The sequence below is a fragment of the Stenella coeruleoalba genome (assembly GCF_951394435.1).
Source record: "Stenella coeruleoalba genome assembly, chromosome: 16".
NCBI classification, from domain to species: domain Eukaryota; kingdom Metazoa; phylum Chordata; class Mammalia; order Artiodactyla; family Delphinidae; genus Stenella; species Stenella coeruleoalba.
The window spans coordinates 53,633,610-53,656,464 of record NC_137162.1 but is presented as its reverse complement, the minus strand read 5'-3'; the positions used below and the strand labels follow the sequence as shown (position 1 = coordinate 53,656,464).

The following is a 22,855-nucleotide window of genomic DNA, read 5'->3' as shown; positions in this document are numbered from 1 at the left end:
CTAGGTCTTTGTTAAACATTTCTTGCATCTTCTCGATCTTTGCCTCCATTCTTTTTCCGAGGTCCTGGATCATCTTCACTATCGTTATTCTGAATTCTTTTTCTAGAAGGTTGCCTATCTCCACTTCATTTGTTGTTTTTCTGGGGTTTTATCTTGTTCCTTTATCTGGTACATAGCCCTCTGCATTTTCATCTCATCTGTATTTCTGTGAATGTGGTTTGTGTTCCACAGGCTGCAGGATTGTAGTTCATCTTGCTTCTGCTGTCTGCCCTCTGGTGGCTGAGGCTATCTAAGAGGCTTGAGGAGGGACTGGTGGTGGGTAGAGCTGACTGTTGCTTTGGTGGGCAGAGCTCAGTAAAACTTTAATCCACTTGACTGTTGATGGGTGGGGCTGGGTTCCCTCCCTGTTGGTTGGTTGGCCTGAGGCAACCCAACACTGGAGCCTACCTGGGCTCTTTGGTGGGGCTAATGGCGGACTCTGGGAGGGCTCACGCCAAGGATTACTTCCTAGAAGTTCTGTTGCCAGTGTCCTTGTCCTCACAGTGAGACAGAGACACGCCCCCCCCCCCCCCCCCGCCTCTGCAGGAGACCCTCCAACACTAGCAGGTAGGTCTTGTTCGGTCTCCCCTGGGGTCACTTCTCCTTCCCCTGGGTCCTGATGCACATGCTACTTTGTGTGTGCCCCCCAAGAGTGGAGTTTGTGTTTTCCCCAGTCCTGTCGAAGTCCTGCAATCAATTCCCACTAGACTTCAAAGTCTGACTCTCTAGGAATTCCTCCTCCCGTTGCCGGACCCCCAGGGTGGGAAGCCTGACGTGGGGCTCAAAACCTTCACTCCAGTGTGTGGACTTCTGTGGTATAAGTGTTCTCCAGTCTGTGAGTCACCCACCCAGCAGTTATGGGATTTGATTTCACTATGATTGCGCCCCTCCTACCATCTGATTGTGGCTTCTCCTTTGTCTTTGGATGTAGGGTATCTTTTTTGGTGAGTTCCAGTGTCTCCCTGTCAATGATTGTCCAGCAGCTAGTTGTGATTCTGGTGTTCTAGCAAGAGGGAATGAGAGCACATCCTTCTACTCTGCCATCTTGGTTCCTCTTCTAAAATCAACACTTTGAATTGACATTTAACAAGATGCAAAGCAAATCAACAAGTTTGTTTTAAAAGTTCAACCTAATACAAAATTAATCAAATTACAACAGCAAAGCCATATTTTTCTCCAAAGAAAAATTGGCAAAGATTATCAAAAGTTACTCTATGCCAGTTTGGTTAGAGTTGGTTAGAGACTTTGTTGAATATGAGTTTATTTGGGTATAACTTTTCTGGAAATAACTTGGCAATTATTGCCATTTATACATAAGGCTTTGTACCTGAAGAACACAGCAGTATTTCTAGTGAGGAAATTTCAACTATGAAAACACTGTCAGAAATTATGAAATATTAAATATTTATTAAAAATATATATTTAAAATTATGTTTACAAGGCACTCTACATGGAGAATGCTTCTGTTCTCAATTACAAACATGATACAAAATTCTATGTTATCATTTCTTTAAAAAATTATAAAAAGCTGCAGTTAAGTATCAAATGTTAACTGTGTTTACCTCTATATGGGTAGGATTATGTATATTTTAAAATATCACATAATTCTTTTTTCCCCAAATTTCTGCAATTTTAATTTTAATAACTCTCTTAGGCAGAACATAATACTATTTTAATCCATGCATTGATCACAAATATTTGCTTTTCTCTGTAGTCTGCTTTCTTGTGGAAGCAAATGAAATTGTGTGATATTTACAGATCTAGTTATTTCTGATTATCTTATAATCTGTTCCTCTAGTGATCTCACAAATGCCAAAAAATATGTTCCCTTATGTAGCATATAGTGTTTCAAGATCTGGGATAGTGTTTTCTTTGGCCTTAGTACAATTTTCCACTATTTTATTTTCTGTGTATCAATTGATTTTATCAACTTATATCTAATTCTACTTCTAGGTATTTGGGCATTGTTTTTAATCCTAACAGAGACACAAAAAAATGTTTTCAAGCAATGTGATCCTTGGAATTTTGTTTCTCCCCCAAACCTGCATTGGAGTTGTAGGGAACTCATTGATCACTGCATATGCTTACATTTTCTTCGACACATGTCAGAAGAAGGCCACAGATAATATTCTCATCCATCTGACTTTTTGTAATGGTTATCATAATTTGTAGAGGTATTCCAGAAGTGATGTTTTATTTTGGAATTAAACATATTCTAGATGATGTTGGATGTAAGGCAGTGCTATTCATTATTATAGAGTTGCATGTGGGCTTTCTATCTGCTCCACGTGTCTCCTGATCATCTTCCAAGCCATCACGATCAGTCCCAGCAACTGCATCCTGCTATGGCTCAAACTCAAAGCATCCAGTTTAATTTTATCTTCTTTCCTCTTCTTTTGGACCTTTAACATCTTGCTCAACATCCAGATCATAAGAGGTAGTACGGCATCAAAAAATGTCACTTTTCTTGGGCATGGATTTCCTCTGAAATACTGTACAACATTTGGGCCTCGTGTTGCATTTATAAGAGTTATTCTTACTAATGACATTCTCTTTATGTTCCTTATGGTCTGGACCAGTATTTACATGATGACTCTCCGACACAGACATCAGAAGAAGGTTCAGGTTTGGCCCAAGAGCAAGAAAACCCAGAAAATCTCCTCAGAGAGCCACTCAAACAATCCTTTACCTGGTGACATGTTTTTTTTTTTTTAATTCTTTCCTCATTATGCACATTTCCTTTTCACATCACAAAGATTTTAATCAACAGTGCATCAGTGTCTTTTTCTCATCCTCACTGCTCTGCCCTTTGGTGCTGATCGATAGTGACAGCAGGGTTTTCAAAGTGCTCTGTGCTCTTCCAAAGAGAAGAAGGTAGCTTCAAAAGTAGATAACTGATGAATGATATTCAAAATCTTTAAGTTGCATCTAAGGGGTCCAGGAGGAGCAAAATTCTCCTTTATCATGATAAGGAAAATTTCAGCACACAGAATCTTAATAGACACACCTGTTCTCTTATGTCTCTAATTCCTGTAGAGATGTTTTCAGGAGATTTTTCACTCACCAACGGAATTGAAGGTAAAGTTTTGGAATGGTACAAGCAATAGAGTCTGGGTAGACTCTTTGAGGCAACTGAATGAGACATTTAAAGGTGTGATTATTTTATGTTAATGAAAGACTACCTTAAATCGTTGAATCAATTGTTAGCTTTGGTGTTAAATTTACAAATACAATGTTTTCTAATCCTACCACATAGTATAAGTGATTTAATTAACAGCTAATGATAATTTAACAGAAAATGATGAAAAATAGAGGTGCAGGCCATATCAATAAAAATTACTGCAAGTTTATGAAAGCTACAGAACAGCCTGTCTTCAGTACTGAGAATTTCAGTACTTCATTATATCTCTTCCTTAAGTCTTCCTTAATCTCACTAAGTGATGTTACCTAGTATTCAGTATAGAAGGGAACATCAGTTCTGGATTTATACCTAAATATGTTTAGTTGTATCATTGTAATTAGCAACTTTTTTCAAAATAATTTTAAAGTATAAATCTTCCCACTTTACCTAGTTCCCTGTTAGCTTTTTTTAACTTTTTTTTAAAACTGAAGTATAGTTAGTTTACAATGTTGTGTTAATTTTAGGTGTACAGCAAAGTGATTCAGTTATACATACGTACATATATACATATATATTATTTTTCAGGTTCTTTTCTATTATAGGTTATTACAAGATACTGAATATGGTTCTTTGTGCTATACAGTAGGTCCTCGTTTATCTATTTTATACACAGCAGTCTGTATATCTTAATCCCAAACTCCTAATTTATTCCCCCCTCCCCTGCCATGCCTCCTCCCTTGCTATTCCCCCAGTAACCACAAGTTTGTTTTCTATGTCTGTGGGTATATTTCTGTTTTGTAAATAAGTTCATTTGTATTGTTTTTTTAGATTCCATATATAAGCGATATCATATGATATTGGCCTTTCTGTCTGGCTTACCTCACTTAGTTTAATCTCTAGGTCCATCCATGTTGCTGCAAGTGACATTATTTCGTTCTTTTTTATGGCTAATATTCCATTGTATATATGTACCACATCTTCTTTATCCACTCCTCTGTCAGTGGACATTTAGGTTATTTCCATGTCTTGGCTATTGTAAATAATGCTGTAATGAACATTCGGGTGCATGTATCTTTTCGAATTATAGTTTTCTCTGGATTTATGCCCAGGAGTTGGATTGCAGAATCATATGGTAGCTATTTTTAGGTTTGTTTTTACGGAACCTCCATACTGTCCTGTATAGTGGCTGTATCAATTTACATTGCCACCAAGAGTGCAAGAGGGTTCCCTTTTCTCCACACCCTCCTTCAGCATTTATTGCTTGTAGATTTTTTGATGATGGCCATTCTGACCCGTGTGAGGTGATACCTCGTTGTGGTTTTGATTTGCATTTCTCTAGTAATTGGCGATGTTGAGCATCTTTTCACGTGCCTCTTGTTCATCTGTACGTCTTCTTTGGAGAAATGTCTGTTTAGATCTTCTGCCCACTTTTTGATTGGGTTGTTTGGTTTTTTAAGCTGTATGGGCCGTTTGTATATTTTGGAAATTAGTCCCTTGTCGGTTGAATCATTTGCAAATATTTTCTCCCATTCTGTAGGTGGTCTTTTCATTTTGTTTATGGTTTCCTTTGCTGTGCAAAAGCTTTGAAGTTTAATTAGGTCCTATTTGTTTATTTTTGTTTCTATTTCTATTACTCTAGGAGATGGATCCAAAAAAATATTGTTGTGATTTATGTCAGAATGTTTGGTCTGCCTATGTTTTCCTCTAGGAGTTTTATAGTATTCAGTCTTACATTTAGGTCTTTAATCAATTTTGATTTTGTTTTTGTGTATATGGTGTTAGAGTATGTTCTAATTTCATTCTTTTACATGTAGCTGTCCAGTTTTCCCAGCACCACTCACTGAAGAGACAGTCTTTTCTCCATTGTATATTCTTGCCTTCTTTGTCATAGATTAATTGACCATAAGAGTGTGGGTTTATTTCTGGGGTTTCTATCCTGTTCCATTGATCTATGTGTCTGTTTTTGTGTCAGTACAATAGTGTTTTGATTACTGTAGGTCTGTAGGTTTGTAATAGTCTGAAGTCAGGGACCCTGATTCCTCCAGCTCTCTTCTTCTTTCTCAAGACTGTTTTGGCTATTTGGGGTCTTTTGTGTTTCCATACAGATTTTAAAATTTTGTTCCAGTTCTGTGAGAAATACCATTGGTAATTTGATATGCATTGCATTGAATCTGTAGATTGCCTTTGGTAGTACAGTCATTTTAACAATATTGATTCTTCCAATCCTAGAACACAGTATATCTTTCCATCTGTGTTGTCTTCAGTTTCTTTCATCAGCATCTTATAGTTTGCAGAGTACAGGTCTTTTGCCTCCTTAGGTAAGTTTATTCCTAGGTATTTTATTCTTTTTGATGTGATGGTAAATGGGATCATTTCTGTAATTTCTCTTTCGACATTTCAATGTCAGTGTATAGAAATGCAGCAGATTTCTATATATTAATTTTGTATCCAGCAACTTTATCATTTCACTGATGAGCTCTAGAAGTTTTCTGGTGGCATCTTTAGGATTTTCTATGTATAGTATCATGTCATCTGCAAACAGTGACAGTTTTACTTCTTTTCCAATTTGGATTCCCTTTCTTTCTTTTTTTTCTCTGATTGCCATGGCTAGGACTTCCAAAACTATGTTGAATAAAAGTGGCAAGAGAGGACATCCTTGTCTTGTTCCTGATCTTAGAGGAAATGCTTTCAGCTTTTCACCATTGAGTATAATGTTAGCTTTAAGTTTGTCATATATGGCCTTTATTAGGTTGAGGTAGGAGTTTTTATGATAAATGGGTATTGAATTTTGTCAAAAGCTTTTTCTGCATCTATTGAAATGATCATATGGTTTTTATTCTTCAATTTGTTGATGTGGTGGATCACACTGATTGACTTGTGGATATTGAAAAATCCTTGCATTCCTGGGGTAAATCCCACTTGATTATGGTGTATGATCCTTTTAATGTGTTGTTGGAAGTTTTAAAATCACAGTTTTAATTTTAGTACTTGTGATTGATCTGTTCATATTTTCTATTTCTTCCTGGTTCAGTCTTGGGAGATTGTACCTTTCTAGGAATTTGTCCATTTCTTCTAGGTTGTCCATTTTATTGGTATAGAGTTGCTTGTAGTAGGCTCTTATGATCCTGTGTATTTCTGTGGTGTCTGTTGTAACTTCTCCTTTTTCGTTTCTGATTTTATTGATTTCAGCCCTCTCCCTCTTTTTCTTGATGTGTCTCACTAAAGGTTTATCAATTTTGTTTCTTTTCAAAGAACCAGCTTTTAGTTTTATTAATCTTTGCTATTGTTTTATTCATTTTTATTTCACTTATTTCGGCTCTGATCTTTATGATTTCTTTCCTTCTACTAACTTTGGGTTTTGTTTGTTCTTTCTCTAGTTCCTTTAGGTGTAAGGTCAGGTTGTTTATTTTTAATTTTTCTTATTTCCTGATGTAAGATTGTACTGCTATAAACTTCCCTCTTAGAACTGTTTTTGCTGCATCCCATAGGTTTTGGATCATCGTGCTTTCATTTTCATTTGTCTCTAGGTATTTTTTGATATCCTCTTTGATTTCTTCAGTGATCCATTTGTTGTTTAGTAGCATACTGTTTAGGCTCCATGTGTTTGTGTTTTAACAGTTTTTTTCTTGTAGTTAATTTCTAATCTCACAGGACTGTGGTTGGAAAAGATGCTTGATATGATTTCAATTTTCTTAAATTTTGAAGGCTTGCTTTGTGGTCCAGCATGTGATCAATTGGGGAGAATGTTCCATGTGCATTAGAGAAGAAAGTGTATTCTGCTGCTTAGGGATGGAGTGCTCTGTAAATATCAATTAAGTCCATGTGGTATAATGTGTCATTTAAGGCCTGTGTTTCCTTACTGATTTTCTGTCTGATCTGTCCATTGATGAAAGTGGGGTGTTAAAGTTCCCCAGTATTACTGTGTTACTGTTGATTTCTCCTTTTATGGTTGTTAGTATTTGCCTTATGTATTGAAGTGCTCCTATGTTGCGTGCATATATATTTACAATTGTTATATCTTCTTGGATTGATCCCTTGATCATTATGTAGTGGCCTTCTTTGTCTCTTGTAACAGTCTTTATTTTTTAAAAATGTTCATTTTATATTTTGGCTGTGCTGTGTGGCCTGTGGGATCCTAGTTCCCTGACCAAGGATGGAACCCCTGCCCCCTGCGTTGGAAGCATGGGGTCTTAACTACTGGACTGCCAGGATAGTCCCATAACAGTCTTTATTTTAAAGTCTATTTTGTCTGAGTGTTGCTACTCCAGCTTTCTTTTGATTTCTATTTGTATGGACTACCTTTTTCCATACTCTCACTTTCATTCTGTGTGTGTCCCTTGATCTGAAGTGGGTCTCTTGTAGACAGCATATATACAGATCTTGTTTTTGTATCCATTCAGCCAGTCTATGTCTTTTGGGTGGAGCATTTAATCCATTTACATTTAAGGTAATTATCAATATGTATGTTCTTATTGCCATTTTGTTCATTGTTTTGGATTTGTTTTTGTTGGTGTTTTCTCTTCCCTGCCTCTTGTTCTCTTCTCTTGTGATTTGATGACCAACTTTAGTGTTGTGTTTGGATTCCTTTTTCTTTTTTGTGTGTGTATCTACTATAGATTTTCAGTTTGTGGTTATCATGAGGTTCTGATATGGCAGTCTGTACATAAACAAGATTGTTTTAAGTTGCTGGTCTTTTAGTTTCAAATGCATTTCCAATATCATGCATTTGTGCTCTCCTCTTCTCACAGTACCTGGTTTTGTTATCATATATGTGGGCAGATGATTTCCTACCTTTACTGTATGTTTGTCTTTACTGGTGAGCGCTTCCATTTTTAATTTTTAAATTTATAGTTGTTACCTTTTCTGCCTAGAGACATTCCTTTGGCATTTGTTGTAAAGCTGGTCTGGTGGTGCTGAATTCTCTTAGCTTTTCCTTGTCTGCAAAACATTTGATTTCTCCATCAAATATGAATGAGAGCCTTGCTGGGTAGAGTATTCTTGATTGTAGGCTTTTCCCTTTCATTGCTTTAAATATATTGTGCCACTCCCTTCTGGCCTGCAGAGTTTCTGCTGAGAAATCAGCTGATAACCTTGTGGGAGTTCTTTTCTGTGTATTTGTTGTTTTTCCCTTGTTGCTTTTAATATTTTTTCTTTGTCTTTAGTCAGTTTGATTACTGTGTGTCTCAGCCTGTTCATCCTTGGGTTCATCCTGCCTGGGACTCTCTGTGCTTCCTGGACTTGGATGACTGTTTCCTTTCCCATGTAAGGGAAGTCTTCAGCTATTATCTCTTCAAATATTTTCTCAGGTCCTTTCTCTTCTCCTTCTGAGACCCCTATAATGGGAATCTCCAATGTCCCTGTCCCCACAGTGAGCCATAGCTGCACCCCCACCCCCCGCCTCCACAGGGGACCCTCCAACACTAACAGGTAAGTCCAGCCCAATCTCTTACGAGGTCACTGCTTTTTTCTCTGGGTTCTGGTGTGCACGAGACCTCATGTGCACCCTCCAAGAGTGGAGTTTCTATTTCCCCCAGTCCTGTGGAATTTCTGCTGTCAAACCCTGCTGGCCTTCAAAGCCAGACTCTGGTGGCTTCTCCTCCTGTTGCCATACTCACAGGCTGGGAAGCCAATGTGGGGCTCAGAACATCACTCCTGTGGGAGAACTTTTGTGGTATAATTATCTTCCAGTTTGTGGGTTGCCCACCTGGCGTGTATGGGATTTGATTTTATCGTGATTGTGCCCCTCCGACCATCTTATTGTGGCTTCCTCTTTGTCTTTGGACGTAGGGTATCTTTTCTGGTAGGTTCCAGCGTTTTTTTTTGTCAATGGTTGTTCAGCAGTTCGTTGTGATTTTGGTGTTTCCATAAGAAGGGGTGAGCTCACATCCTTCTACTCTGCCATCTTTCCTCCTCCTCAATCATAAATTCTTGCAACTTTGTATGAATGTTTACAATGTTCAAAATGCTTAGAAAAATTTTTGCGCTCATTCAATACAAAATAAGAAAGGAGAAATAATGGAATAAGAACAGGAGTAAGAACAAAGACGAAAAATAGAAAAAGAACTTCAAGTATGAAATAAAACCAAAGGAAGTAAAGATAAACCAGAGATCAATGAAATACAAAATGAACAGAAAATCAAAGAAAAGTAGGCTCTTTAAAACTTTAGTAAAATGTATAAGACTAGCAAGATTGATTGAGAAAAACAAAAACATTACTAATATCTATCAGGAATAAAACAAGAACCATTAATTATTCTACAGAAACTAAAAAAAACAAGAGTAATCTGAACAACTCCATGTCATTAAATCCAACAACTTAAATAAATTCTGTGAAAAACCCAACTTATGAAAACTGAGAGAAGATGAAAAAGAAATCTGAATTGGCCTATAAGAAATACTGCTTTTATAAACTTCCTACAAGTAAAATTCTAGGATAAGATCCTTTTACCAGTGAAATCTATCTTATAAAAACTCTTTCATGAAATAGATGAGAAAGTATTTTAACTTACTTTATGAGGTCAGTGTCACTCTAAAAACAAAGCTGGATGCTGAAATTTACAAGACATTGTTAAGAGAAATTAAAGACAATCTAAATAAGTGGAGAAATATACCAGGGTTACCTATTGGAAGACTCAATACTGTTAAGATGTCAATACTCTTCAAACTGGTTTACTGATTCAATGAATGAAATACGAACAGCCTTTCTAATAAAAATTGGCAAGCCTGTTCTAAAAATTGTATGGAAAATTTAAAATCTCAGCATTGTCAAAAGAATCTTTAAAAGTCAAAGGTCTTACACCACCTGATTTCCAGTCTTTTAAGTTTGTTGGAATCAAGTCAGTCTGGTTTACTTGTAAGCATAGACATATGGATTAATGTAATATAATACAAAGCCCAGAAATACACATGGCCAGTTGATTTTGACAGTGTCACCAAGGTAATTCAGCAGGAAAATTCTTTTCAATTACCTGTTAACTAGATATCCATTTGAGAAAAAAAAATTAGCTTTCACCATATTTCAAACTGTAAACAAATTAATTTGAGATGGATCATAAAATTAAATGTAAAGGCTAAAACAACATATTGTAGAATTAAACATAAAAGGATATTTTTGTGACCTTGGAGTACTCAAAGAATTTTTTTTAGCAGGATGCTAATCTACTAACAATAAAGAAAATCTGCATAAATTTACTTTATCAAGATTTAAAATTTGATAAAATACAATGTTAATAAAATGAAAAGACTGTTAATAAAATGAAAAGACAAGCCACTGACTAGGAGAAAATATTTGTGATATATACATCTTTATAAGGGCATGTATTCAGAATATATAATTACTACTTCAAATCAGTACTAAATAGGTAAAACCAGTGAAACATTATAATTTGAACACATACTTCATGAATAAGATATCAAACTGCTAATATGCACATGGAAAGTTCTCAACGTTATTAGGAAAAGTGAAAATAAAACCACACTGAAATTCTGCTGCCTGCTTATAGAATAGCCCAGATTAGAAAGACTGACAATACCAAGTGTTGATGATGGTGTAGAGCATCTGGGGCTCCCATACATTTCTTTTGAGAGTATGAAGTGTTACAACCACTCTGAAAAACCTTACAAGAAACTACCCCAAAGTTAAATGTACACTTTCACTATGAACCTGTGAAGACGCCTATAAAAAATGAAAATGTGAAAAGACTGTACATCATTCATAACACCTTTGTTCATAATACTGCACACTGGAAAAAACCTCAATGTCCATCAACAGATGAATGGGTAAGCAAATTGTGCAGAATACTCCAAAAGCAATGAATACAGGTAAATATATCAGTTTACATGAATAGAAGCCTTGCACACAAAGAACAATGCAAGATTCTATTTGCATAAAGTTTAAGTACAGGCTAAATAAATCTGGTGGTGATAAAAATCATAACAGTGGGCGGAATATCTAAATAGACACTTCTCCAAAGAAGACATACAGATGGCCAGAAAGCACATGAAAAGATGCTCAACATCACTAGTTATTAGAGAAATGCAAATCAAAACTACAATGAGGTATCACCTCACACTGGTCAGAATGGCCATCATCAAAAAATCTACTAACAATATATGCTGGAAAGCGTATGGAGAAAAGGGAACCCTCCGACACTATTGGTGAAATCTAAGTTGGTACAGCCATTATGGAGAACAGTATGGAGGTTCCTTAAAAAACTAAATATAGAACTACTATATAATCCAGCAATCCCACTCCTGGGCATATATCTGGAGAAAACCATAATTTGAAAAGATACCTGCAACCCAATGTTCATTGAAGCATTATTTACAATAGCCAAGATGTGGAAGCAACCTAAATGTCCATCAACAGAGGAGTGGATAAAGAAGATGTGGTACATATATACAATGGAATATTACTCAGCCATAAAAAAGAATGAAATGATGTCATTTGCAGCAACATGGATGGACGTAGAGATTGTCATACTGAGTGAAGTAAATCACAGAGAAAGACAAGTATCATATGATATCACTTATATCTGAAAACTGAAACAAATGAACTTATTTACAAAACAGAAATAGAGTCACAGATGTAGAAAATAAACCTATGGTTACCAAGAGGAAAGCAGGGAGGAGGGATAAATTGGAAGACTAGGATTGACATATATACTCTACTATATATAAAATAGATAACTAATAAAGACCTCTACTGTATAGCACAGGGAACTCTACTCAATACTCTGTAATGACCTATATGGGAAAAGAATAACTGATTCACTTTATACCTCTATACCTGAAACTAACACAACATTGTAAATCAACTATATTCCAATAAAATCATAACAGTGGTTGCCCTGGATGGGGAATTAACTGGAAAAGGTTAAGGAAACTTTCTGAGGTGATAAAAATGTTCTAATTATTGATCCTGACCTTCTTACATAAGTGTACATGTATGTCAAAACAAACTTTGGTTAAATATATTCATTTTATTGTATGTAAATTATATCTTAATTTGGAAAGAGCAAAAAGAATATTTATTAAAAAATAAAAAGATAATACTTTATACCTATTAGATTTGCAAAAATAAGAAATCTGTAGTACCCCATGTTGGTAGACATTTGGGGATATAGGAATCCTCATATACTTCTGGTGGAAATGTAGATTGGTATAGACATTCTGCAATGCAAACTAGCGCTACTTAGTCAAATTGAGTATAAATAGAAATCATGACCTGACATCTCTAATCCAGGGGAAAATATGCAATAACAGAAGTAAAAATATTCACTGGTGGGAATGAATGGAAATAGCAGAGGAAAGAGTCAATTAACTTGCAGGTGGTTTACTAAGAATTATCCAATCTGAACAAACAGTAAAAAGACTAAAAAAAAAAGTGAACAGAGCCTAAGGGACACATGGTAAATTATCAAAAGTCTAATATTCATGTCATTGGAGTCACAGAAGGAGAGGAACAATACTAATGCAGACAAAAAATACTTGAAGAAAGAAGACTTCTGATTTCAAAACCACCATGTAAAGAATTTGGAAGTAACCACAAGAAAAAAAAGGCAGTCAAACTGAAAATCAACAACTTCCTTGTACCCATCAGAGAACTGAGTATTCAGAGAAACCAGAATCTCAATCTTGACAGAAAGTTAGATCCAGAGTTACAGCCAAGATATGCTTACTTGGAGCATATCTATGCAGCATATTTATTACTGGAATTATAAACTGGTAGGAACACTTAAATGATAATGTCGAGGAATTTCTGGAGCTGTGTGTGAGCTAAAATGAGAGTGAGAAAACTCCTAGCTGCCATAGTCTTAGGCAAGATCCCACATAGTCATGGGCTGTACCTTAGGGAAATGCATCAGGTTTTCAGGGTAAAGACCAGAGAAAGATCCTCTCATGGCTCTGGAAAGTGATATATACCCAGAATCTTCTCCATACAAAGGTCTATACTCCAGGGTAAACGACTTTGCCAGAACTTTATCCCAATTGAGAAAAAGGTATTTTCTCACTCTAGATGCTAGTATCCCTGTCTCACCTACGGGGTAGAGGGCTATACAGGAAGAAATGCTTGTGAAGGTCACCGACACAAAAGAAAGGATTTAATTAGATAATAGGGTGCCTCCCCCCCCATTCATCTTACCACCACATCACAACAGGGCTTCAGTATAACAATAGTGGATTACAGCTGAAAGAGCTGCAAAAAACTGACACTTTTTAAAGAGGGGTACTTGAAGAAGCTCAAAGTCAAGAGGGGAGACAGAAAAAAAAACACTGGGTGAATTTGGAGTTTGTGGAACCTAAGGCTGCAGGAAACATGAACAAAGCCAAACTCTTAGACAGTTTAACATAATTAACATAAATCAGGTGTGAGAACTTATCAGTTTCTATTATCTGATAGAACATGTTTGTCTTTCAACCAAATGTAACAGGGCATACCCAAAGGCAAGAAACCAGCTGAAGAGACAAAGCAAGCAACACAAGATTCAGTTATGACACAGATCTTATAACCATAAGGCATGAAACAATTATGATTAAAGAGAATGATGTCAGCAAGATGTCAGACCAGGAGGTCCTAACACTCATACTCCCATGAAAACAATATAACTATGTAGGTCAAAAAATACCTCTTGTATGTCAAAAATCTCTCTTGGAGAGCTCTGGATTACAATTAAAAAGCTGCAACAGACCAATGAAGCACAAAAATTGAGGATAGTTATACAAAAAGTGTAGGAAGCACTCTACTAGCATCAATGCTGGTATTGCTCAGTGCCATGAGGGATTCCCCTCAGCCACTACTTCCTCATTTGAGGGAAAAGGAGAGCAGGAGGACTGAAAGAGCCTTCATGACATAGGCCTCCAGTAACCCATGGCATCACCGTGGACACCCACAGCTTTTGCCACTGAGGACTCCCATAAGCCTTCACGATACTGACCTGAGCCAATGTAATTCCCTGTAGTCCTCACTGGGGCACTCTCCTGAGAGCTGGAGCCACTACTGTGCATACCTGGGGCCTGGGCCACCACAACCATCCACTCCAGTCCTAGTGCTGCCTAGTGCTGCATGTGCCCAGACCCCAGTGCAAAGACAGATCCCTTCCACAGTGACTTCCCTGTGCAGGGACAAGGAGAAAAGGAGACTCTCAGTGTCCTTTGCCACCAAGGACTTAAAAGCCCTAGTCATCACCATGGACACCCTCAGCTTCCCTCAGTCAGGACCAGTGAAGTCTTTGCCAGTGCTGATGCCAGCTGATGGAGATGCCCAGAGTCTAACTGCTGCACCTCCCCAGGAGTGAGAGTCACCAATGTGCCCCCTTTGGGCCTGGAGCTGCTGCACCCCACGCATCTGGTTCCCTCACACCCAATCATAAGTGAAGGTCTTTCTGCACTGAAACTGGACCATAATGTCTGTATGAGGGGGCCCTCCCTTCAAATGCATGGACACAAGTAACACACACACACACACACACACACACACACACATCAGGGAAATATGACACTACCAAAAAAACACATTAAGTTTCCACTGACTGACCCCAAAGAAATGGAGATCTATAAACTGCTTTGTAAAACCTTCAGAATAACTGTTTTAAAGGAGCTCAGTAAATTTTAAGAAAACAGACTGCTCGATGGAATCAGGAAAACAATGTGAACCAAATGAGAAATTCAAAGAGAAGTTATAACATGAACTAAACAGAAATTCTGAAGCTGAAGAATACAATAAATAAAATGAAAAATGCAACAGATTCAACAGCAGACTCAATCAAGCAGAAGAAAAAAATCTGTGAACTCAAAGACAAGTCATTTGAAATCATCCAAGCAGAGGAGAAAAGAGAATAAAGAAAAGAAAAACTGCTGCACATTATGGGAGTCCCAGAGAGAAAAAAAGGAGATGTTTATTTAAAGGGAAAATGGTTGAACATTTTCCAAATCTTGGGAGGAAAAATGGACAACCAGACTAATGAAGCTCAAATGACCCCAAATAGAATCAACCCAAAGAAGATTACATGGAGACATATTAGAATCAAATTGTCAAAAGTCAAGGACAGAGAATTTTGAAAGTAGTAATAGAAAAGCTACATGTCATATATAGGAGAACCCCCATAATACTATCAGCAAATTTTCCAGTCTAGGAGAAAGTGGCATGATATACTCAAAGTACTGAAAGAAAAAATTTTCAACCAAGAAGACTATACCCAGAAAATAATCTTTTCAAAGGAAAGAGATAATGTCTTTCTCAGACAAATAAAAATTGAGGGAATTCATCACCCCTAGACCTGCTGGCAAGAAAGGAACAAAGGAACAACAAAACAGAAGCAAGAAAAAGTAAGAAAAGAATGAACAAAATGAAAGAAATAAGTCCATATCGATCAATAATTATTTAATGTAAATGGATTAAATTCTCCAATCTAAACAAAGAATGGCTGAATGGGTTTTAAAAAAAAAAAAACCCACAAGAGCCAACTATATGCTTCCTATAAGAAACTCACTTTAGCTTAAAGGACACATCCAGGAGAAAGCAAAGGAACGTAAAAAGTTATTCCAAGCAAATGTTAATAAGAGAGAGCAGGGTAGTCATAATTATATTGGATAAAATAGAGTATGAGTCAAAAACTGTCACAAGAGACAAAGAAGGTCATTATATTTATGATAATGGGGCCAATTCATCATGAGGGTATAAACACCAAATAGCTGAGTACCAAAATATATAAATATTAACAGAACGGAAGGGAGAAATAGGCAGCAATACAATAATAGTAGGGGACTTTAAATATGTCAGTTTCAACAATGGATAGATCATCCAGACAGAATAATGAGGAAAAAAATGGACCTGAGCAACACCATAGACAAAATGGACCTAACAGATTATACAGAACATGCATGCAACAATATCAGAATACACATAATCAAGCACACAGAGGACATTCTCCAGCACAGATCATATGTGAAGCCATAAAATAAGTCTTAAAAGATTTATATTATACAGAATAACTACAATGGTATGAAACTAGAAATGAATAACAAGGAAAAACTGAAAATTCACAGTAGGTTAAAATTGAACAGCATACTCTTGAACAACCACTGGGTTAGAGAAAAATCAAAAGGGAAATTGAAAAGTATCTTGTAATGAATGAGAATGAAAACACAACATACCAAAACTTATAGAATGCAACAAAAACAATTCTAAGAGGAAAGTTTATAATGATAGACACTTACATTAAGAAAAAACCCAAATACTTTTACTAAAAAACAAAAACTTTACACCTTAAGAAACTAGAAAAATATAAACTAAGACCAAAATTAGCAGAAGGTAGGAGATAATAGAGGAGAAATAGATGAAATAAAGACTAGAAAAGGTCAACAAAATTTAAAGTTGGCTTTTTAAAAAGATAGACAAAAATAACATTTAGCTGGACTAACTAAAAAGAATACTCAAAATTATAAACAAAAGGAGAAAATAAAACTGATACCACAGAAATACAGAGGGTCATAAGGGACTACAATAAAAAATATATTCCAACAAATTGAAATAATTTATTGAAATGGACAATGAAGAAATGGATAAATTCCTGGAAACCTAATACTGAGTCATGAAAAATAAGTCTGAACAGACCAATAAAGAATAAGGAGGTTGAATCATTAGTCAAAAATCTCCCAACAAAGAAAAATCCCAGGACCAGATGGCTAGAGTGGTGAGTTCTACCAAACATTTAAAGAAGAATTAATACCAATCCTTTTCAAAGTCTTCAAAAATTGAGGAGGAACTCTTCCACAATCACGTTAAGAGGCCTGCATTACCCTGATACCAAAGCCGTATAATGACAGGAAAATTATAGGCCCTAATGAACATAGACACAAAAATCTCCCAAATACTAGCAAACCTAATTCAGCAGCACATTAAAAGGACCGTATACCATGATCAAGTGGGATTCATGCCTGGAACGCAAGGATGGATTGACATTTGTAAGTAAATGTTAACAGAATGAAGAATATATTATAACAATAGATGCAGATGAAGCATTTGACAAAATGCAAGATCCTTTAATGATACAAACTCTGAAGAAATTAGGCATATAAGGAGTGTACCTCAACATAATAAAGGTTTTGTATAACAAGCCTACAGCTAACATTATACTTGACAGTAAAAAGCTGAAAGCTTTTCCTCTAAGATCATGAACAAAATAAGATGCTCCCTCTAGCCACTTCTGTTCAATATGGTACTGGAAGTCCTAGCTAGATAAGTTAGGCAAGACAAAAGGAATAAAAGGCGTTCAAATCAGAACGGAAGAATTAAAACTGTTTGTTTGCAGATGACATGATCTTTTATGAAGAAAAAACCCAAGACTCCACCAAAAACAGATCTAATGAATCAATTTGGTAAAGTTGCAGAATAGAAAATCAATATACAGAAATAAGTTGTGTTTCTATACACTAAAATGTACATTATAAAAAATAATTTAAGAAATCTTTCTCAGTTACGAAAACTTTAAATAGAATAAACTACATAGGAATAAATTTAACCAAGGAGGTGAAAGATCTGTAAACTGGAAACTATACGTTTTAGGAGGATACAAGTAAATGAAAAGTTATCCTGAGTTCTTGGATTGACAGAATTAATATTGTTAAAACGTCCCTGCTATCCAAAAGTGATTTACAAATCAAAGCAATCCCTTTCAATATTACAATGGCATTTTTCACATCCATAGAAAAATCCTAAATCTTTATATGAAACTGTAAAACACTCCAAATAGCCAAAGCAAACTTGAGAAAGAACCAAAGTCAGGGGCGTCACACTTCCTGATTTCAAATTATATTGCAAAGCTATAGTAATTTTTTTAACCTATTTTTTTAAAAATTGAAGTATAATTGATTTACAATGTTGTGTTAGTTTCAGGTGTGTAACAAAGCTATAGAAATTTTTTAAAAGTGTGCTACTGTCATAAAAATAGTCACATAGACCATTGGAACAGAATAGAGAGCCTAGAAATAAACCCTTACATATATGGTCAACTAATCTTTCACAAGGGTGCTGAGAATACACAATGGGGACAGGATAGTCTCTTCAATAAACGGTGTTGGAAAGACTGGATATCCACATACAAAAGAACGAAAGTGGATACTTAACTTACACCATTCACAAAATCATCTGAAATGGATTAAAGGCTTAAAACATAAGACCTGAACCATAAAACTCCTAGGAAAAACATACAGAAAAATCTCCTTGACGTTGGTTTTGGCTATGATTTTTTGGTTATGTTGCTAAACTCTCAGGCAAAGAAAGCAAAAATAAAGTGGGACTACATTAAACTAGAAATATTCTGCACAGCAAAAGAAATAATCAAAAAAGGGAAAGAAAGGCTTCCCTGGTGGCGCAGTGGTTGAGAGTCCGCCTGCCGATGCAGGGGACACGGGTTCGTGCCCTGGTCCGGGAAGATCCCACATGCCGCGGAGCGGCTGGGCCCGTGAGCCATGGCCGCAGAGCCTGCGCGTCTGGAGCCCGTGCTCCGCAACGGGAGAGGCCACAACAGTGAGAGGCCCGCGTACCGCAAAAATAAATAAATAAAAGGAAAAGGCAATCTATGGAATGGGAGAAAATGTTTGCAAACAATGTATCTGATAAGGGGTTAATATCCAAAATACGTAATGAACCCATACAACTCAACAGCTAAACGAAAGAAAACATTTAACCCAGTTTAAAAATGGGCAAAAGACCTCAGTAGGTATTTCTCAGAGGAGACATACAAATGGACAGCAGATACGTGAAAAGATACTCAACATCACTAATCAACAGGAACACACACACACACAAACAGGAGATCAACTCACACCTGTTAGAATGGCTATTATCAAAAAGCAAAGATAATGATGGTGGTGGACAGGCAACCTTTGCATACTGTTTGTGGAAATGTAAATTAGTAAACCTTTAGGAAAAAACAGTTTCTTCAAAACATTAAAAAAAACTGTTACATGATCTATCAACATCACTTCTGGGTATTTAAAAGAATTGAAGTCAGGATCTTGAAGAGATATCTGTACTCCCATGTTCATTGCATCATTATTCACAATAGCCAAGACAGCGACTACTTAAATTCTCATTGATAATTGGATAAAGAAATGTAGTGTATACATAAAATGGATTATTAAGCCTAAAAAAACCAGGAGAATCCTGCCATTTGCAACAACTTGGATGGAACTGGAGGGCATGATGCTAAGTGAAAATAAGCCAGGTACAGAAAGACAAATGCTGCATGATCTTAGTTATAAATGGAATCTAAAATAGTAAAACACGAAAGAAACAGAGTCGAATGGTCGTTGCCAGGGAATAGGGATAGTGAGAAATGAGGAGCTGAGGTGATGGTTAAAAGGTACAAAGTTTCGGGCTTCCCTGGCAGCGCAGTGGTTGGGAGTCCGCCTGCCGATGCAGGGGACACGGGTTTGTGCCCCGGTCCGGGAGGGTCCCACGTGCCGCGGAGCGGCTGGACCCGTGGGCCGTGGCCGCTGGGCCTGCGCGTCCGGAGCCTGTGCTCCGCGGCGGGAGAGGCCACAGCAGTGGGAGGCCCGCGTACCGCAAAAGAGAAAAAAAAAAAAAAGAAAAGGTACAAAGTTTCACATATATAAGTTCTGGAGACCTAACAGCGTTTAAGCTAACAGTACTGTATTGTATACTTCAAACTCGCTAAGAAGTAGATCTTATGATAAGTGTTCTTACCCTAAAAAAAAAAAAAAAAAAAAAAGTGTGGAGAAGGAAACTTTGGGAGGTGATGGATGTTTATATACTTGATGGTGGTGATAGTTTCATGGACGTATACTTATCTCCAATCTTATTTCATTGAATACATTGAATATATAATTACATGTCAAACATACCTAAATAAAGTGCTTTAAAAGAACCCAAAATGTTGGCAAAAAGTAAACAACGAGAAGATTTTCCATCATGCAGCTCAACACACAACTTACACAAACATCTCTCTTTAATAGAGAGGCCTCAAATTTTCCATTAAAAACGTTTATTACAACCTGCTTAGAGGCCTCCCACCCACAGGACTTGCTGTGCTGTACAGCATCATTTAAACAAGCCCCAGCTGAAAACTAAGTTTGGAGAGTGACCTACTGGTTCCAGAGGACATTACTTAAAAAAAATTTTTTTAACATCTTTATTGGAGTATAATTGCTTTACAATGTCGTGTTAGTTTCTGCTGTATAACAAAGTAAATCAGCTATACGTATACATATATCCCCATATCCCCTCCTCCTTGCGTCCCTCTCCTACCCTCCCTATCCCACCCCTCTAGGTGGTCACAAAGCACCAAGCGGATCTCCCTGTGCTATACAGCTGCTTCCCACTAGCTAGCTATTTTACATTTGGTAGAATATATATGTCAATGCCACTCTCTGACTTCGTCCCAGCTTACCCTTCCCCCTCCCAGAGGACATTACTTTTATTTAAACTAACAATGTTTCCTTTAGTTAAAGCAGGGGCTAATTCTGGTACTTAAACACACACAAACACACCCACACGCACCCCTAGCATTACTGTAATCTAATGAAATACACTTAGTCCCTGGTGTAATTAGTCCTATCCCCAACTGATTCTGGATGTTTCCTTGTATTCATCTTAGTACATGTAACTTGAGTTTCTCAGTTCTCTGGGGCAAAGGTATACACACCATGTTATTTTTCTAATTTTCTGGAGCCCGTGTGCCACAACTACTGAAGCTCACGTGCCTAGAGCCCAAGCTCTGCGACAACAGAAGCCACTGCAATGAGAAGCCCACGTACCACAACAAAGAGTAGACCCCACTCGCCACAACTAGAGAAAGCCTATGCGCAGCAACGAAGACCCAACAACGAAGACCCAATGCAGCCAAAAATAAGCAAATAAATTAATTTTTTAAAAGTTGGTATTCTACATACAGAGAACAGGACGTGATCAACATTTTAAAGTTTATAAAAATACAAGTTTAATTTCATAAACCATATTTTATATTTTCTTAAAAATTTAAACTTGTTACATTTTCCTTTCATTGATGGCTTTTCTTTTTGCTTCCCTTTTTCTTTCCGTGTTACATTATGGACTGTTAGTGGTTGGTATCAATACCTAGTTCACTGATAGTTACCCTTTCTGATATACATATATCACACCCTGTGTGCAATTCAGCATGACATTAGGTGTATCCATACGGTAAAAATAGATTCCATTAGAGTTTGAAGGTTTCCACATGGCATAAATAGAAGGCATGGGCTCACACCACAAATCTGAATAGATATCAACTGAAGTCTTTCTAATAATCTTACCCTTTTCTTTAAAACAGGCTCACTCCCGAGAAGATCCTGATGAAGGAAGATTGTTTTGAAGCTTAACCAAAGAGCACTCTGCAGCATTATTTCACAGAACCCCTACCCTGGGCTCTCTACCAGAGAATGACTGGTCAAAGAAATTGGCATTCCAAAGGACTAATGTCAGCATCATGTGGCATAAATCACTTTCCCTCTCCTTTTTTAAGCAAAAAATTAAATGTCCATAACGAAACAAAAGTGCCTCCACATATTACACCAATGGATCCTGGAGGTTTCTAGCCAAGCTGTGCATCCAAAAATAAATAAGACCTCAGAAAGGACTGTGGATCCAGAGGAGCTGTCAAACCTGCCCTACCCCAGCTCACCAGGCAGCCAGGAAAAAAAAATGTAACCTACAAAGGAACCCCTATTAGGCTATCAGTGGATTTCTCAGCAGAAATTCTACATACCAGGGGAGAGGGAAATGACATATTCAAAGAGCTGAAAATGAACATTTTCACCCAGGAATACTTTATCTGGCCAAATTATCCTTGATATATGGAGAAATAAAGGTTTTCCTAAACAAAAGCTAAGCAAGTTCAGCAACATTAGATTTGCCATGCAAGAAATTCCAAAAGGAGTTCCTTGAATTGAAATAAAAATATGCTAATTAATAACATGAAAACATAGGAAAGTACACAACAATCTGATAAAGGTAAAATATAGAGAGAATCTGAAAACTGTCTTTCTATATTAGAATGGTATCTTAAGTATATAGGTTAAAAAAGTATTAACTAGTTATTATAATTTGTTAACAAATATACAACATAAAGAGGCAAATTTTGATATCAGTTATATAAATGGAGAGGAGTAAAAGGATGGAGACTTTATAGGTGAATAAAGATAAAACTACATTTTATGCTGATAGCAATTTATCAAGGAGATGTTTTATATAACCCCTCATGGTGACCAAAAGCAAAAATGTACAGTAGATTCATGAAACACAGAAAAACAGGGAGGCAGAGCATACCACCATGGGAAACCACCAATGTATACATGTAGGCAGAAACAGAGGGGAAAAGAAACAAGAGATGTGAACCAACCAGAAGAAAAACAATAAGATGGCAGTAGTTAGTCCTTACATATCAAAATCAGTCTAAATATAAATGGATTCAATTTATCAACCAAAAGTCACAGATTGGCTGGCTGAATGAAAAAGAAGGGAGAAATAGAAAACAATATAACAATAGTAGGGGAGGGAATTCCCTGGCAGTCCAGTGGTTAGGCCTCCACGCTCCACTGCAGACAGTATGGGTTCCATCCCTGGTCAGGGAAATAAGATCCCACAAGCTGTGTGGTGCGGGCAGAAAACAAACACAAAAACCCAAAGAAACAAACACAATAGTAGGGGACTTC

At 36.8% G+C, this 22,855-nt stretch overlaps 1 long non-coding RNA gene across 1 annotated transcript in view; it reads left to right on the top strand.

The window, feature by feature from the left end:
- Positions 1-22,559, top strand: part of LOC307174955 — a 110,099-nt gene extending 87,540 nt beyond the window's left edge. The window contains exon 4 of the long non-coding RNA XR_013824217.1: positions 21,475-22,559. This is a non-coding gene — a long non-coding RNA (uncharacterized lncRNA). The remainder of the gene's footprint in view (positions 1-21,474) is intronic.
- The last annotated feature ends 296 nt before the right edge of the window (positions 22,560-22,855 follow it).